Consider the following 18,552-nt stretch of genomic DNA (forward strand, 5'->3'; position numbering starts at 1 on the left):
GCATTACACGGTGTTTGAATACTGTTGGGTGAATTATATGATCTTTGCAACCCCATTTAATGACTGCGTTTCGTATTCAATCTCCTGGAGCTGGACTGTGACAGTCAATGAAGGAAGGAATTGGGGGAGAAGGGACCGGGTTATTTTATTAAAATAATAAAAACATAAACTGCTGCCTCAAATACTGGAAGGAATTGCTGTGTGTTCTGGTTGCTTCAGTTTTTAATATTTTTGACGTCTTCAGGATAGCACCACAGGAATGGGAAAGAGCAAGTATAGTTTTGTGCATGCGTGTGTGCATGTGCACGTGCATGCTATGGTAAAGGAGAAAACAGTGATCCGGGCAGTTACCGTCCTGTCAGTCTAACCTCAATATCACACAAGACTTTGAAACAAATTTTGGAGGAAATACAGAAAATTAAAACAGCTTAGGGAAAATGGGATGAAATGCAAATGGGTTTACCCCTTGGTGCAAAAGGCTAACCTGAGAAGTGCTTTGTTGGACCAGGGAAACATGGTAGATCTGATCCATCTGGATGGTGGTAAAGTTTTTGCTGCAGTGCCATGTGGGAAATGGTTAGTTAAGGAGGAGAAGAGGTCTGCAGCACATACGCTGGCCCCTCTTGCAGGCTGTAGCCACAGATCAGCATGTCCCAGAAAGAGAATAAGAGAGATAAGGTTGCCACCGATGGCTTGGCCAGGCACCATGGTGCAGCAGGAGGCAAACACCCCTGCCAGTCCTCGCCTGTCTGACCTGGGGGAAAGTTCCTGCCTGCCTCCCAAGTCTGGTAGCCAACTTGACTTAGGGTGCCTACCTGTAAGGAGGTGTGGGCCATCGAGGACGTGGATCCCAGGCCCAGGTGGTTAGTGGCTGGGACAGCGGGAGGTGAGGATCAGCAAATGGCGGTGGACCCACAAACAGAGCTAAAGACTCTGGGAGCAGAGAATTGGCTGCTGTGCTGGGGAGAGGTCAAGCCAAATTAGCCCTCCAGAAGGGGCAAAAGGGTTGGGTTGGGTATGCCAACCCAACCCAAAAGGAGATGCTGTGTTGGACCTGGTGCTGGCCACAGGGACGGCCTGGTGCGGGGGCTGCGGGTGCTCGACACCTGGGCGACAGCGACCATCGCCTGCTGGGATTCACCACCCAGTGCAAGGGGGCAAAGGCCGGCAGCAAGGCGGCAGCCCCGGACTTCAGGAGGGCGGACGTCAGTGACCTAAGGAGACTAGTCGGGGAGGCGCTGAGGTCCCGGGGGGAGGGGAGCCGGGTGTCCAAGGAGAGCGGTCGCTCCTCAAGGAGACGATCCTCCAAGCCCAAAAGGAGGTAATCCCAAAGCGGATCAAAGGGAGCAGGAGGGCACACAAGCCCCCACGGCTCACCAAAAGCATCCGGGAACGTCTCCTAGCTAAAAGGGAGGCGCACACCCGATGGCAGGGAGGGGGCCATCCCCAGGGAGGACTATATCTTGTTTGCTCAGGGCAAGGCGGAGATGGTAGCTCCTTGTCCTGCCATTTGCCCCCACTGAGACCACCCCAGCTCCCTCCTCTTCGCAGCCCCGCTGCAGGGAGGTGAAGGCTGCTGTTCAATCCCCGCTCGGTCTTCTCTTCTCCAGACTAAATCAGCCCAGTTTCGTCAGCCTTTCCTCACCCGTCCTGTCCCCCAGGCCCGCAACCATTTTCGTTGCCCTCCACTGGACTCTCTCCAATGTGTCCACATCCTTTGTGTCGTGGGGGCCCACAGCTGGACACAGGACTCCAGATGTGGCCTCCCCAGTGCCGAACAGAGGGAAGTATCACTATCCTCGACCTGCCGGCGATGCTCCTACCCATGCAGCCAGTGTTCGGCGCGCAGGCTCTCCCCGTGCAGAAGGCAGTTATTGCTGCAGTACCGTTATCTGGTGGTAGCAGCCCCGTGGCGCGGGCTCTCTGGGGGCCCTTTCTCTTTGCTCCCTGCCCACAGTTGCTTAGGGCTAGGTCCAAATCAATGCTTAGGGCAGGTCTCTAAACAGGACTTAGGGAGATTTTCAATGCCTTGGTTGCAAAAAGTAACCCAGGTGGACCCCACTCCACCTCCGTGGAAGTACCGGGACTCCCATGCATTTTATGTCCATCACAGGTTAACAACCAAAAATGCCGCTGGCAGTAGGGGTTGGGATTGCCCCCCTCTCACTTGCTGCAGTTGCACTCCCCTTGCTGTCTTTCTGGCCTGGCGTATGCAGGAGGGGTGGGGAGTGCTCGCGCCCAGCCTAGCTCACAGCCGCATGTTGAAGGCTTTCTTCTGAGCGGGGGGAGATGTGGCTCTGGGCCTGCTCAGGGTGAGGAGGGCCTAGACTCCAGGTCTCCAACTTCCTGGGCTCGTGCTTGCACCACTGGCCTATGGGCTAAAAGGCTGGCATTCACCCCAGCTGTTCCCATGTGCAAATGCAGGGTGCTGTGCTTTAGGCTGAAGTGGCATGACTGAGGCAGGAGCCTTCCCTGTGAATGATCCTGGGATGATGGAGCTGCTTCAGTCGCAGTCCTGAGTCCGACGTGTCCCCCGTGCCTAGTGATTGCTATTGGCTGCCACCTCTGCGCTGGTTACCCAGGCGTTGTGGACCACATCTGGATGCTTGCCCCATCAGCTGGCATCACCCTCCTATGGCAGGGCACCTGCAGTTGAGGCTTTGGCACTTATGAGGGGGGTGTCAAGAAAGCCAATTTGGGTCTGACCCCTGGGGTCTCTGTTCCCTATCTATCCAATGGGCGTAAAAGCATCTTTAAATACATCCTTAAATACCAAGTGAATATTTCAAACTTTTTTTTGTTAATGTGTTGCTGTTAGTTCATCGTTTAATCCTTTCATTTTTCTTACTATAACTTTCTTTGCACCATTAACTATCATCTTTTCTTAGTGAAATACATTGGCCTTACCTGCTGTCATCGCCTCTGACAAATACGTGGCATGACATCAGATAGTATAGGAATCAGTGGTAAAAAGTCAAAATGAACCAGAGGAGCAAAAAGTGTAAAAATTAATTACGGTTGTTTTTATACAGCTCATCACTTCCCTGTGTGATTTAATCTGTGGGAATCATTGCAGGAAGAGATTATTGAAGCCAAGCATTTGGGAGGCCTCAAGATGGTGTGACATCTGCATGGGTAGGGACAGTAGCCAGAGCGACAGTAGACAGGAGAACAAAATGAGAAGCAGCCGTCCCTGGTGTTTGAAAACATGATGCCACATGCTAACGAGAGATTAGGAGGCAACGAGGCTCCGCTGGCAGCTAATTTCATAATGATCTCTAGGAAGTCTTGCACCTTCTGAAGAGTTTCGGACCGGTCGCTTCGGAGACGCACCGATGTAGGGGAGCTGCGGCTCTGCTCTGCTCGCGCGCTTCCTGGGGCTGTTTTTTTATTCCTCCTGTTTCCTTGTAGGAGATAGGGTTTAGTGCTACCGCTTATCCCTGCCCTGTACGGCCCCCTCCAGCACGGACGTGATAGCAGCAGTGATGCCCTAAGTCGGCCTCCCAGACTCTCCGGCTCGTGTTTCGTACTGGGTTGCAGAAACTTCTGCTTGGGGAAGGGCTTTTCTTTAAGCTTTGGGGAGAGAGGGAACGGATGATGCCGTGCAGGACGGAGGCAGTTGCTCAAAGGAGGATTGATGGACGTTGTCGCACCTGTTAGTCTCATGCTTTCCTCTAAAAGTTCATTCTTCAGCGGCTCCCTTTTGCTGAGGATCGCTTGGCCTTGGTGCTCCTCGTGCTGGGTCCCACATTGTCCCGGAGGCTTGCAGCTCTCTTGACACTTCAGAGGAAAAGATGAAATGAATAGTGAAACAAACAGTGACAATTGATAGGAAAGGATGACATGAATAAAACCCCTGTTTTAATCCTAGCATGTCCAAGGACTTGCTTGGAAATTCCTCGGCATGCTACCGGGAGCACCAGGTTTCTTTCTCTGGGAACCCATGGGCAGGACAGAGCTTTCTATATAATTTTTTGGGAGAAAACATGAAAGCCGCCCCTTTCAATCAGCGCTTTGGACGGCAGGTTGTCTTCAGAGCACGGGAAAAACATTTCCATCTGCTTGCTGCAGACAGAGTCCCCGGGATGCTACTATGCCAGCCATTAGCACCTAGTAATCTGGAATCGACTTGCTACTGCTAATCAGTAATATCTCACCATATGTTCAAACAAGACTCAGTGGGAGAGACTGCCAGGGATTGACAGGGATGTAAAAAGAGCCCGGTTGATATCGTGGTGCTGAATATCTTAGCCAGGTCGGGAGTGGAGAAGGGAAGGGAAGGAAAGACCTTATGCTGCTTTTAGTGGGAGGAGAGCATGTGTCTGAACACGAGCCATCGCACTCATTGCCACTCTCCAGTCCTTTTCACCTCTTCCTAACGATTGCGCTGGTACAGGTGAGCTGTTTGGAAGCGAAACCTGGAAGCTTGCAGACCAGGCGAGATCAGGAGCTGAGCTGCTTTGCAAACCAGGGCTAGTAATATTTGCTTTTCCTCGTGGTTTCGATTGATTTTCCTTTCTCTCTCTCCTTCATCATAGCTCTGAATGCAGAGTTACCATCTGCACAGCATGCAGATCCTACCTGTACAGATAAGCGTGATTTGTCCTGTTGCTTGGAGCAGTCTCAGGTCGTCCTTTCTTCCTGCTTTAAAGAAGTTAAATGCATCTAGGGATGGCATTTTGAGTAGGGAGGAATGGAGACTTTAGAGAGCATAAAACATATTGGATGGGAATATTGAATTAGAGAAAAAATGTATCTGGGGGGCCAGCTTTCTTTTCACGTTATTTAGATTACCTGGTCGAGCTCAGTTTTCAGGTGAGCAATATCAGCATCAATTTTAGAGGGGTAGAAAATGGGCCTGTTCTGGGGGGCACGACAGCTGCGACTCGGAGATGCACAAATGCAGCTCTGGGCTGCAGAGCTAAAAATGTACTTTTCCCTCTCTTGCAGCATGTCCCACGGGGGACAGGGAATGGTCACACATGCCAACCGGAGCATGACTCTAGTCTGTCCCAGCCTCTCCTTTCCCAAGGAGGGAAACAAAAGCCAGGGTCTCGTGTGCACTGTGCACTGGATAACAACAGGCCCTCCATCTCTGCATTGCTAAAGCTAGAGTTGCATTTATACATTACAGACAGACACCCCATAAGCCAGCCACATGCATGCAGACTGACTTCCAACAGCCTCCTCCTGGCTCCCTCCTCTTCAGCCTCTATCCCTCTCCCCCGGTCCAGCTGGTTGCGGGCTGTAGCTGTCTTTCATGCAAGCAGCTGCTCATTTCCTTGCCTATTAGAGGTTGCCGGGAGTAGGCAGTGCTATGGGGATGGGGGCCAGATTCTTACAGCAGTTTTAGCATCCAGCTTGCATGGATTTCGCTGATGCAAAAATCACCTGCAGAAATCTGGCGTTTGCCCCAAGGCACCACTGCAGTCTGTTAGGCTTCACCCCCCTGCAGAGATGCTGCTCTCCAAACCACGCTTCCACCCTGTGTGTGTCCGCGAGCCTTTCTCCCGATGGGTGGTACCACGCTGACCCCCTGTTGTAGCCTTTATGCCTCCCATCCCACCACTGATTTTGAATGAGTACCTCTAGCCAGCCACGTGGGATCTTTTTTCACACTGTTCTGGGGTAGAAGCCAGACGGCAGGTCGAATTTCTTCCCAATCTCATCACCCCATGTCTCCTGAGGGAAGACACAGGACTTTTGTGTCCTAAAGTTTTCCCACCCAGCAGGAGGGGTGAGAAGCACCCTGCCCCTGTACCAAAGGGCACTGGCTACAGTGGGAGAGCAGTATCCTGGAAAGATGCAACTGCCACATTCTGCAAGAAAGCACAGGTTTTTAAAAGACAAACACGCCCATGTTGCCTATAAGAGGTAAATAGGTAGACAAGGTTCTTTGGGTAAATATGATATCTTTTATTAGACCAACTTAAAGAGTTAGAAAAACCCTGGTGGTATTCCAAGAGGTACCCCCTCTCCAGTTAAAAGGATCGGAGCAGGTGCACAAGCGCTGTGGGAGGTGTAGGGACTCTCCCTCCCCTATAGAGCAGAGCCAGACCACCAATGGTCTTAACCATATACCTTTTAATGGAAACATAACAGGCATAAATCAGAGGGTAGAGTGGACCCTTCAATGCCCCACGGGGGCAGGATTCAACAAAGGCTAGACAGTTACAATCATTGACAAAAGACAGGTTATCGAAATATAAAACACAAACAGAAGAACAAACAATATGGGATGGTGAAATATAAAAAGGCACAAAATGCAAAATGTCAAATGACAAGGAAGTATAGGGCCTAGGTCCCTGGAGGGGGAGAAAGGAGGAAAACACAATGGCCCCTTTCCACTGCAGGAAGATTTGCTTCTTGTTAGCTCCCTCATCCCAAGTCACCAAAACTCAGACTTGAACCCAGATCTCCCACATGGCAGGCAGAAGCTCAACCCAACAGCCACCAGTGCTGGTGCTACTCCAGGCTGCGAGGGGTCTTGACCTTCCCAGAGTCCCGGTCTCACGTCGAGCTGCCCGGCCTCTGACTGGAGGAGCCGGCTGGGAACCCCCCAGGTCACTGCTCAGATCCTTGCTGGAGTGGGGGAGCCTCTCCTGGGGGCTGCAGCCTCTCCCCGGGGACCCTGGAGCCCAGCGGGGCCTCTCCTGCTGGCCGCACACCGCGCTGCCTGCGGGTCCTGCTCTTTCAGGCTCTTCTGGGGCACTGCTCCCACCCCGCTGGCTCAGCTCTTGCCAGCTCTGTGAAGCTCCTTCCTTGTTGTCCCTCGCTGGTCTCTCCTGAGTCAGCCACGCTGCCCCTTTTATCCCCCTCCTGGTGACCCAGGAGGCCAATCAGGGGACAAGGAGGGGGAGTCTCCAGGCCTGATTGGTGAGGAAAGGGAATCCCAAGTCCTCCAAGCATCTTTTGCCCTTTCAAACCCCCTGGGCCATGTCACTGCCAGCCAGCCTGTCACACAATTATTAAGCAAGCTTTCGGGTTCAAAAACCCCTCGTCAGGCTAAGGAAGTTTCTGCAGTTGGGGTGTGCTCTTCCTGGATGGAGTGAAAAGTAAAGAAGCCCGAGGCTGGGCTGGTGTGCATGCAACAGGCAGGCGGTGAAGATGTAGACTGAGGAGTCAATGGGTGAGAGACAGGCTGGGGGAGGGGGGACCAACATGGCTACAACATATACCCCTGTAACACTGAAGATATCGAATTCAGCTGTTTGGAATGGAAACTGTACAACATGAAAAAGAAAGAAGCCAAACTCAACAGTGACATATATTTTCTAAGCCTTTGCAAGAAACACAACTTCCCTGAGGACTAAACATCTACAGTCCTCTGACTACTACACACAACTCCACATATACTTCACAGCTATGCAGAAGAACTTCAGAGAAGATTAGAAAACATCTACTTCACCTAATCTACACCAAAAGAGACCAGCCCAGGAAGGAAATCATCACACACTACAACAACTTAAAAGACAGAAATCCAATTATCTTCCCTAACAGTATGCAACGGATACAAAGGGACTACAAAAAACTTTCTACAACATTCATCCTACATAAAAAGAAGAAATGTAACCAATTACTCCAAGAACAAGTTCCCCGTCCGTACAATAACCATGAGAGGAGCAACACCAGCACTGTACAACCTTCCAACCTCAGACTTGATAAAAAGGAAAGCAGAAACCAACCCACAAATATTATCAATCTCTCCATACACATGCTTACCAAAACTGAAAAAATCTGTCCTTTCTAAAGGCCTAAATTTCTGCCCAGAAAAATACCCTAATAAAATACTTCAATGTGGAGAACGAGAAGAATGCTTCTGACGCCTCCAGGAACATTTCCACGACCAAACTGAATCCACTCCCAGCAACAACGCATCCTCTGACAAGATTCAGGAAAAGATCAGTGCCAAAAAACCCCCAAACCCATCAGACTGGACCGACCAACACGGCTACAACCGACGCCCCTGTAAGAGGTAAATGAATTCTAGTGCTGTTTAAGGAATGCATGGAGGTTATCGTTATCTTTATTAATGGCATGCACGTGAGGTTGTCACACCTGGAGAAGACTAAGGGATTCCAGAGGGACTGGACTGCAGTAAGTGAAGGGGCGACTTGCTAGCAGGGAAAAAAAATCAATATTGACAAATGCTAAGCACTGCACATTGGAATGAAAATTTTAGCTACCCGTTCAGTCGGGCATTGTAAATAGACTGCTTTCAACACAAGCGAAGGAGCTAGCCATCACGGTAGACAAACCAATGAAGACTTCTGCTCAGCCTGTGAGCGCAATCAAGAAGTGCTAAGAGGACGAGCCAGTTGGAATATTTTGTAACAGGGGAGAAACCAGTTTCTGCAGGAAATGCTTGAGCTGGTTGATTTTTTATTTATTTTTAACTATATATTTTTTTCCTGGCAGTCTGAACCAGAGCTGCTTATCTCATTTTCTGGAACACGACGTGAAAGCGCGCTGCCTCCCGGGGGACGCGGTTGTTTGCGCGCCACTTCAATCCATCTAGAACGGGAGTGAGACATGTGAAGTCCCAATCTTGCTTGGCTCCTCTGCAGAGCAATTGGTTTCACTCTAAGGTAATCTCCAGTAAACAGTGTAACCATTTTCCTGGAGTTAATTGCCATTAAATACCATCTTTCAGCTTGAGCCAAGGCATTCTCGGTTTAAATTTGCACAAAGTTGCAGACACATTCTCCTTGTATGGCACCAATTGTTGTTTTTGTACAGGCTGTTCCCATATTTTCAGATAAGTACATTTATGGCCTTTTTGTCCCACAGCTTCTTAAAAAACAAGAATTACAGGAGTCATTTGGAGTGAGAATTTACATAACTACACAAAAAACCTACAATAATGCCAAGCGCAGCTAACCCTCACCACCTAAGGTGTTTTTTCTTCTATTAATAAATAACTGCTCAGATGAATAAATCATTACACAGTGGGCTGCATTCATTGTTCCTTGCAATTTCCCACCGAAAAATAAGAAAAATATATTTTAACAACTGTGACTGCAGTGCAAAGAGAGCTCTCCTTTTGGCTTGCGCAGATGTTTTTGAATCCTCCTGATTTAAATAATCCATTAGCCAGCTTGTGCTTTTGCTGCCCTTTCCAGCAGTTTGGTTTTAATGGGCTTTCGTTAAAAAATACACTGTGTTTGTCTCCTAATTAGGCGAGGTCCTGACGAACACCTGAGATCTGCAGCAGCAGCAACAATGGCGCGCAGCCCTCCATCTGCAAGAGCAGCAGACTACCCGCAGGCAGATCCTGTTGGGCTTATCTCACCTGGGCCAGCGACAAGACGCTGCTGCAGTTCATCCATGTCCTCAGGCAAAGGGCTGGAGCGTTATGGGGTTCTCCAGCCGCAGCATCGGGGATCTGACCCCTTGTTTGTGAGATAATGTTGCATTTGCAATGGTTTTTATTGTTGGTCAAGCTGTCTGCGTCTCCTGCCTGCTAGATCGCAGTGGCAGCGTGGAAAGGAGGATGCAGGCGGCAGTAGACGGGATCTCGGGAGAGCTGGGAGCCGTCCCCAGACTCCCTGTGACTCAAGCGAGTCTATCTGGCCCGTCTTCACCTCCGTTCCCCAGCCGCGGAGTGAACGTAGCAGAGCTCCCCTCCTTTCCTGGGCACTGCAAGGGGAAAATCCATTAATGACTTAAAGCTGTACTTAAACCGTAATTAAGCAAGAGAGCAACACGCTGTGCTGTGGTACAACAAGAGAGAGAGTTGCATTAAGTGCCAGCCTGGGGTAAATGTAAGGAGCCCCAGGTGGGGTCAGAGAGTCTTATGCCTGTAGCCATTTGGGCCGAGGAGGGGGCACGCGAGAAGCAGCATGCAAAGGGTTTGGCTTGATGGAGGGTCACCCCTCCACCCCTACCTTGGAGGTGCCTTTGTCTCGCACTTATTAGCTCAAATGCTCACACTCATCCCCTTTCTCTCCTTTCCTCTCTTGACCAGGGTCCCTTTCCCCCAGGACTTCCAGACTTATGCTTCAATGCTGGCCGGTTGCAAGGGCGAAGGTGCTGCCCAGGCACGAATGCCCGGCGGAGAGTGCATTTGGGATGGTAAAGTGTACGGGGCCGGGGACTGACTCCTAGATGAGACCCTGCATGCAGGAAATCCCTGAGAAGAAGGCAGAGCTGGAGTCGAGAGAATATGGGGACCGGCTCAAAGGCAAAATGGACCGAAAGGGCTCCCAGCTGGCAGGAGATGCTCTGGCAGGGCCTAGACAGAAGCTGAGCGCCAGGACGGATGGAGGACTGAGGCTTTGCTCTCCCCAGGGGTAGCAAGCCGAGGCCCCAAAGAGTAATTTCCCTGATCTTGCAGACCTGACGCCCCGAGCGCAGCTGCTGCACTTGGGGATCTCTCTGCTGATGAACGTCCCACTGCAAGACGGCGAGGACTGCGGCGTAACGCAGGCTGGTGCATCCACGGTGGATGATAGTGCGTCACGCGTAGGTGAGCTTCTCCTCCCTCCGGAGAAAGGGAGATGTGAAGAGAAGCCCTGCAGCTCGGCAGTGGGCGAGTCGGCTCCTAGGCACATTCACGCCAGCTAAACTGCGGGGGCAACCCGTGGCAAGCGTAGCCTCTATATGGCCTGCAGCAAATTGGGCAGGGAGCAGAAGGCAGAGCAGTAGATCAGGCAAGGAGCACAGGGCAGGAAATGGAGCAGCGGACGGGGAGGGGAAGGGATTGGAGTGGCACTGGGGAGGCGTAGGCCTAACTTCGTGGTGAGCCTGCCAGAAAGGCTGGTCCTCTGTTGGCCTAAATCACCTTTTCCCCTGAAAACTTAGCAATGGCTGAACCTGCATCCCAGGTTTGCTCAGGTTCTGCTGCTCTCTCCCAAGGAACAACTGCTTTCAGCCTGGACAGGATTGGATTTCATCTGAGTTTTTAAAAAAAAAAAAAATCTAATTATCCTTTATTTATTTTTTCCTTGTTTGCCCATGAGATTCAGCTTTGGATATTTAATAAGAGTCTTTATAGGCAATGGCAGCATGAGCCTGTTCTCTGGTTAGTTACTCAGCTGGTCGGTTCTGTAAATACCCAGATTTGCAGATTCGCTGGCCTGGGATTACCTCGGCCTGCCTGCATCAGTGTGATGAGGAGAGTGCTTATATGTGACCTGAGCCAATTATTAGGGGAGATAATAAGATCCCATTGAGCCTAAAGCCCTGAGACAGCTGCTCAGTTAAGCCTTCAAAATCCATCAGAAGTTTTACCAAAAGTTTCTAAAGTTCATCTTTTTAGTGCAACTTCTATAGTGCACAAAGACCTGGGGAGCTTTAGTGGTGACTAAGTTTAGAAGTTATAGTAGGTCTCAATGGCATTTTAGCATTAAGTTCTATCCTCCGGCATGTAAAGGAAAAAGTCAGGTGTGCTCAGCTGCCTTTCTTTTCTTTCTCACATAATCCAGAGAAGTTGCTTAGCATTCCTCTTGGATAAATCCCGGTGGCGTGATTACTTTAAGTGAGCTTCAGAATCCAAGGCAATAATGGCTTGGGCAACGACGAACAGAAGGCTCCTCTTGCAGGGCATCAGATCTCTGCAAATGGCAACAACTCAGCTAGTAGTACCGCACGCTACTGCTTGGCTTTTTAAGTAAAAATTTTTTAAAAAGGGGTATTATTGACAAGCCACGGGACAGGCAGCTAAAAGAAAGAGAAAGGGAAAGAGACCTAGGGTAGCCAACAATAGAGGGCGGGCAATTCGCAGCTCTATAAAATAAAATTATGCTTTTTTGTTAGACATTTTTTGCAACTCTCAAGTGAATAGGCTGTAAAATTACTACCACGTACATGATTGATCAGTGAAATGTACCCTAATGAGTACTTGACAAGGACATGTCTGATGTCATGACAACACTTCTTCAATGCAATACTCATTTCTAAATAGGACAAGTAAAATGCCTGCAATGTTATTACATGGATTGGTTCTTTTTGGTTTTGAAGCTGGCTTCCACAGACCGCTTTGTTTCCAATAACGGCGAGTCCTTTGTGCGATACGTGGGTGTCAAGTTTTCTTTTCTCCCCTGTGTTGGAAGGGCCTGCCCTTCAGCTCTTACTCACGTAAAAGGCCTGCAGAGAAATTAAACTGAAAGCACTCATCCATGAGCCAGGACTGGGTGGGTGCGTTTCTGTATTATGTTGAAGGAGTGCCAAAAAAACAGGGATATAGGGGGGGACCTGAGGTGCTTGGCATGGGGCTGATATCAGGCCCAGAATAGGATATATGCTCCATGCAGAAGAGATCACCCCAACTTTCTAGGGGAATCATCCTCTTTTTAGGTTCTTACCAGGCTGCTAACAGCTTGTTCTAAGAGTAAGTCAGCATCAAAGTCAGCTATTTTATAGCACAGGCTAAAGAAGTGAGTTAACGAGTCTCTCATTAACAAATATATACAATAGATCTAGGCCATTTACACTAACAAACAACTGTAAAATATAAATATTGATATGCTTTTTTTCAAAGAGAAAAATAGGCATGGAATTAAAACTCTCCTTGGCACAACAGTGACTTTTTTGTTGAATGGCATCTAAATACCAAGCCCCACAGACAAGAAATATCGATAGCATTATTAAAATGGGACCTTTAATTTTGCATTAAGATCATTTTAGAATTGCAATCCTGGAATTCAGTTATGTTTTAAACCTCAGTCCCAGTGCTTTGCTGAAGTTAGTTTGCAGTTTTCTTTTCTACACCACCTTTAAAATATAATTTAGCCCTCTTATATGAAAGGGCTAAATGCCGTTAAATTGCAGTTTGCTTGGTAAGAGCCATAACCTCCATTAAATAAATCTAAAGGTACGGTACTCACAGATTAGTAGTAATCAAGGAGAACTAGAAAACATACCGAGCTTGGGATGTTTAAACTAAGCCAAGTCTACATGAATGCAGAATAAAGTGGTAAAAGGTAAAAAGTAGAATAAAGTGGTAAAGGGAGGCATGACCAGCATGTGTCAGGTGCAATTTTTTCTGTCTTATCCTCTTCCGGGGCGGGGGTGTGTGAACTGTGTGTTCGGTGGAGTGCTTGAATAATTTTAGTTATAAATACGTGTGCATTGCTCTGCTTGCTATGGGAGGAGACAGTCCCGAGCAGGGTGTAGAGGTGCATAGCAGAGACAGCTGAATTTGTGCTTGGAAGACAGTGCCCAGTAGACCCAGGCGTTGGGTGTTGGCTACAGCCAAGGCTGGGGACTTCAGCTGGGCTGTGCTGATTCTTCTGCTAGCGGCAGAGCAGGAGGTTCCTGGCTAGAGGGTCTTGCCCCTCTGCTTAGGGTCAGATCAAGCACCGTATTTGGGGTCAGGAAGAAATTTTAACCCAGGACCAGATTTGTACAGACAGGGGAGGCGAGGAATTGCATTTCTCTGTAGCAGGGGATCTCTTGAGCGTGCACTGACAACGTTTCATAGAAGCAGGACGTTGGCTGCCGTGGTTCTCCTGTTTTACCTGTGGCAGGGTCGGGTGTTAGGTCTGTGTTGTCTCAGGGCTGAGGGTAGTTTTATGGAGAGTTTAGATTATGGTTGTATGGGATGGTTTGGGTCAGGATGATTCTGCCTCAGGCAGAGGGTTGGACTGGATGTGGCCTCTGGAGGTCCCTTCCAGCCCTGCTTCTCTATGACTTGGAAAGGGGAAGAGTAAGTTCCTCTGAGGAACACGCTGAAGAGACGACTACAGAGACAGGAAAAGAGCCAGATGTGGCCAGAGTGATGGATGCCTACAAAGAACCACGTAGGAAGAGCACGATTGACTCCCCTGGCAGGTCAAGGAGGATGAGGACAGAGTCCTGGCTCTGAGAGGAGACCAGTAGGGAATTTGGAGAAAGCCATTTCCATGGAGTCACTGGGGGTGTCGCTGGGCCGAGGAGCAGATGCACATTTTGTAACACTGGTCTCCTGGGCTCAGGCTGCAGTGGGCCCAGGAGACAACTCAACTGTCCCAGGGGGACCTGCTCAGAGAGCAGGCACGATGTCCTGGTGGTACCCACGTCTGTGAGGATGCATGTTCTGAATTAGTTAGTGTTTCTAGGTACATTGCATTAGCACATTCCCACATATAATCTGGATAAAACTTATCTTATTATACCTTGTATATACTATGATAAATGCTGTATGATGGAGGCCAAGTCCTCACCCAGAGGTCAGTTCTGTGGCCGGTTTTGATCAATGACTTCAGCAATGATCTGGAAGACGGGATGCAGTGCACCCTCAGCAGATTTGCAGATAGATAGCCTGGAGGCTAGGGCTAGGATTCAGAGTGACTGAGACAAATTGTAGGATTGGGCCAAGAAGAATCTCATGAGGTTCAACAAGGACAAGTGCAAAGTCGTGCACTGAGGAGGGAGCGATCCCCTGCACCGGTGCAGGCTGGGGGTGACCGGCTGGGCAGCAGCTCTGCAGACAGGGGACAAGGAGCTGAGCAGGATCCAGCAGTGTGCCCTTGGTAGGAGCATTGCCAGCAGATCAAGGGCAGTGATTCTTCCCTTCTATTCAGCACTGGGGAGGCCACATCTGGAGTCCTGTGTCCAGCTGTGGGCCCCCACTACAGACATATTGGAGACACATTGGACACATTGGAGAGAGTCCAGCGGAGGGCAACAAAAATGGTTGGGGGCTGGGGGACAGGACTGGTGAGGAGAGGCGGAGGGAAATGGGCTGATTGAGTCTGCAGAAGGGAAGACCGAGGGGGATTGAAGAGCAGCCGTCACCTCCCTGCAGGGGGGCCTCAAAGAGGATGAAGCTGGGCTGGTCTCAGTTGGAGCAGATGACAGGACAAGGAGCAATGGGCTCAAGTTGCAGCAAGGGAACTTGAGGTTGGATATTAGGAAAAACGTTCTCACAAGGAGTGTGGTGAAGCACTGGGACAGGCTCCCCAGAGAGGTGGTGCAGTCTCCATCCCTGGAGGTGTTTAAGACCCAGCTAGACAAAGCCTTGGCTGGGATAATGTAGTTGGGGCTGGTCCTGCTTCGAGCAGGGAGTTGGATTAGATGTGACCTCCTGAGGTCTCATATGCTATTATTTTGTGATTCATTCAGCAACAGGGGATGGGGTATCCGGAGATGGTAAAATGCAGTGCTAGCTGCAAGCTTGGTCTATTCTACTCAAACCGAAATTGGTATTAATGCAGAATTAAACAGCAGGAAGATGACAATCGCAGTGTGCTTGGACTCCAGACCACAAATTAAATAATTTTAATGAAAGAAATAGTGTTTCACACCTCTGAGACTAGAGGCTTAGTTTTTTTGGGGCTAGGAAAAATAGCATATAATTAATTGAATAATTATTTATTTATACCATATGTTTAACCTGTCTTTAAATGTGTGAACGACTAAAATGTTTAACAGTTATAGCACATGTCTAACTTTTGCTGTAGCCCTCATCCTAGAAATGAATATTTAAATAACCAAGGGAGAGAGAGTAAGGATTTATTTCCTTTTGTTTCTGCGTAGACCAAGTTATAGAGAGATTGAAAGGATTGCCGGAAGTCACACAGTAACACTGTGTCAGAGCCAGGAATAGGCCCAGATGCCCTGAATATCAAGACAATGCCTTAAATTCATTCTTCTGTTCTGGTTCGCGGGCTGTTACACCCACGGACCTGACTCTGCCAGGGGCAGGAGACCCAGACTCCAGTTGATCATCCTCCCTCACCTTGCTGAAGGTCTTACCTTGGGCCCAGTCTTGCACCATCAAACCTGATGGATGTCAGTAGATGCGGGACTGACCTCCCCGGGGAGAATTTGGAGCATGGACCTGCAAGGGAGCCTGTAGAAGTGGATTCCCACCTGACCAGCACCAGCCAGGAAACTGTATTGTAGAGTTTGCATCACTGCTGCATGAAACAGGCAGATTTAACATAAATCTGTCCAAAAAATAAGTCATCCACACAATGGGGTGAGTTAGCTAAAACACCCCGATGCAGCCAGCTGCTGTGAACAATAGAACAACTGGCTCCAGGTCCGCCACGGATGTCCTCTGCCACTTGGGCATGTTTGCTGATGTCGAATTTAGGGGCAGCACTACTAAAATACCTTCCTTGCCACGCGGCTATAGTGAAATCCAATGGAGTGCTGTTTGCCAGGCAGCTGGAGTTACTCAGGTGGGTAGGCGCTACTAATTCGCATCTGAAGATGCAAACGAACAAACCTGAGCAATACAGCGAAGATCTGTAAAAACTTTTGGAAGCTTCCCCAGAAGTTCCTCCTGGTAAGCTTCTCCGCTGTGGCGGCTGCCTCCCATGCTCCCTGCTATCAGATCCATTTCAGCTGATTTGAGCAGAGTCGTTTTTGGCAGGCAGGGATAACTTCTTGGCCTCCATCCCTCCTCCTCCGATGCTGGTGAACTATTTTTTCCTTCCAAAGGAGAAGGTGTTTTATTTCAAGCTCTGCAGGCAAAAATATATATTCTTCTCCCGAAACCAGGAAAAAATTCATTAGCTTTGCTTTCTGCTCTGAGCTTTTCAGAACTCTAGAAATTGAAATGATTTGCATTAAGCTTTTTGCCAGATCAATAACTAGTTTTGAAACTTTTCTCATAAGAAACTGTGTAGGATTAATTAACCTACAATATTTCTTAAAAATGTTGTATTTCCTTAATCAAAGGCAGGATCTAAAAGCCAGAAATGTTTCAAAAAGATGAAAGACAGACACTGTTGGAAAGTCAAACCTAATTTTATTTATTTAAACACTTAAACGGCACAAAAAAATGAGTCTGACCCCAAACCAAGGATCTTTTAGACTGGAAAAGGGAAGTGAAAAGGGAGAGAAGAGGCACAAGTTAATCTTCTTCATGCTGTATAACACTTCATATTAAAGTAATGCATGGGAAGGATGTCTGCACATAATGCAGGTGTGCACAGGCGACTCTGTAAACCTTTGAAGAATAGACAGGATTCACTCCTGCATTAAGTCTACACCATCCAGACTATGTAAAACTGCAAGATATTGTAAAAAGGTCATTAGCTCACTTAAGAAATGTTTTTCCTCCCCTTTTTCTCTCTACATTAAGTAGCTCTTGTTTCGCTTCTGTGGGATGAGAGATTGAAATAGCGATCGTTTCTTTTGAGGAATGAACTGTGCCATAAGTCATTTGATTTGGGAGTGTCGTGGTGGTTCACTCGGACATCCTCGATTCGAAACCGACCACTGGAACGAGGCTTTTCCGTTCTGCTTGCCGAAGCCCAGAAGCTTTGTTTCGGCACAGAAACACTTGGAAATGAATCAATGCCTGCTGACGGGGAAATCCCCAGGTGATTTGCACCGCATCCACGCGGAGAATATGTGGCTTACTCCCGCGGGAAGGGAACGAGGTTGCAGTCCGGCCCTGTGGACAGCCAAAGAGGTGGCACGGTGGGTCACCGGTCCGCATGCGTCACCCTCCTTGCTCTGGCAGTATTGTGGCTGCTTCAGAGACCCCTGTCGTGCTCCTCAAGGCCCACCCTCGAGGATGAAGTGGGTGATTGTGCAGTGGGCCTGGGAACACGCGTCGGGATTCAGCCTTATCTGGTGCGGGGACCAAAACGGGTGCAATGCCACGGACAACAGCCCAGCTCTGCTCGCACGAGAAGTCCTGATGAAGGGTGAAGCGGCTGCACGGCCCCCCCTGCCCAGGTTTGCTGCAGGGCTAATGAGCCTCACGGGCTGCTGTAGCCGGTTTCATCTCTGTGCGCTCCATCGGGATCCGCTGCTTTTTGCTCTCGGTTTGACTCTCTCCTCACTCTGATCCTAGACGGTGACAGGACTTTCAGCAACTTGCTCTTTAGGCAGATAATTGTGTGATCAACAGGCTTGTTTCAGCGTGCAGGAGGGTGTGTGCATGAAGGCAGGCTTCTGCCTCGGGTAACCCTGATGTCTAGCTTGATCTGCAGAGTTAGGTGACGATGAAGAGACCCAACGCGCCCGGTTGCTGCGGCCGCATTGCTTCCCTGGCTGCCTCGGAGCGCGGAGAGGCCCTGGCTGCTTTTCTAGACTGAAGGGAAAGCCAAGACCTACTGGGGTTTGCACGCTTTGCGTTGGGGAACGCGCGCACAACGTGCTGGACAGAGTGTAGACGTTTTGCTCAGTTTAAAAAGAAAAAATAAAAAGTCCAGGATGACTAATTCTCTTCTGGTCCCCACCCTTGGAAGATCAAAATGGAGAGAAAAGTATCATTTTGATATTTTGAAACCAAAAAAACCTCAAACCAAAGTTACTTTGAAATGTTCTTCAGACAAGGAGAGTTGCTATAAATGACTGTTCCCATTTTCAGTTTGGCATTTCCCATTCAACCCTTGTAGGTACCTTTTGCTGGGCACCAACCGGTGTTGGTTTGACACTCTGCTTCTGATCCCCAGAGAAAGTTGCTGAGTTTCCAGCGGCGGGCACAGAGGAGAGGCTCCCTCTGCCAGCCAGCACGTCCTTCTCCAGGGGAGCTCGTCCTCGGGCGCGATGCTGCACTACCTTTCGCGAGGGGACTTGAGACACGCGCATCAGGATTACACCGGCTTCCTTTGGAGCCATAAAAGCTTTGCACCAGATGTTGCAAAAAAACCCAACCCCAAACAA

This window comes from Crocodylus siamensis, chromosome 2 (assembly GCF_052110815.1).
Source record: "Crocodylus siamensis isolate JL-2025a chromosome 2, ASM5211081v1, whole genome shotgun sequence".
Lineage (NCBI taxonomy): Eukaryota > Metazoa > Chordata > Crocodylia > Crocodylidae > Crocodylus > Crocodylus siamensis.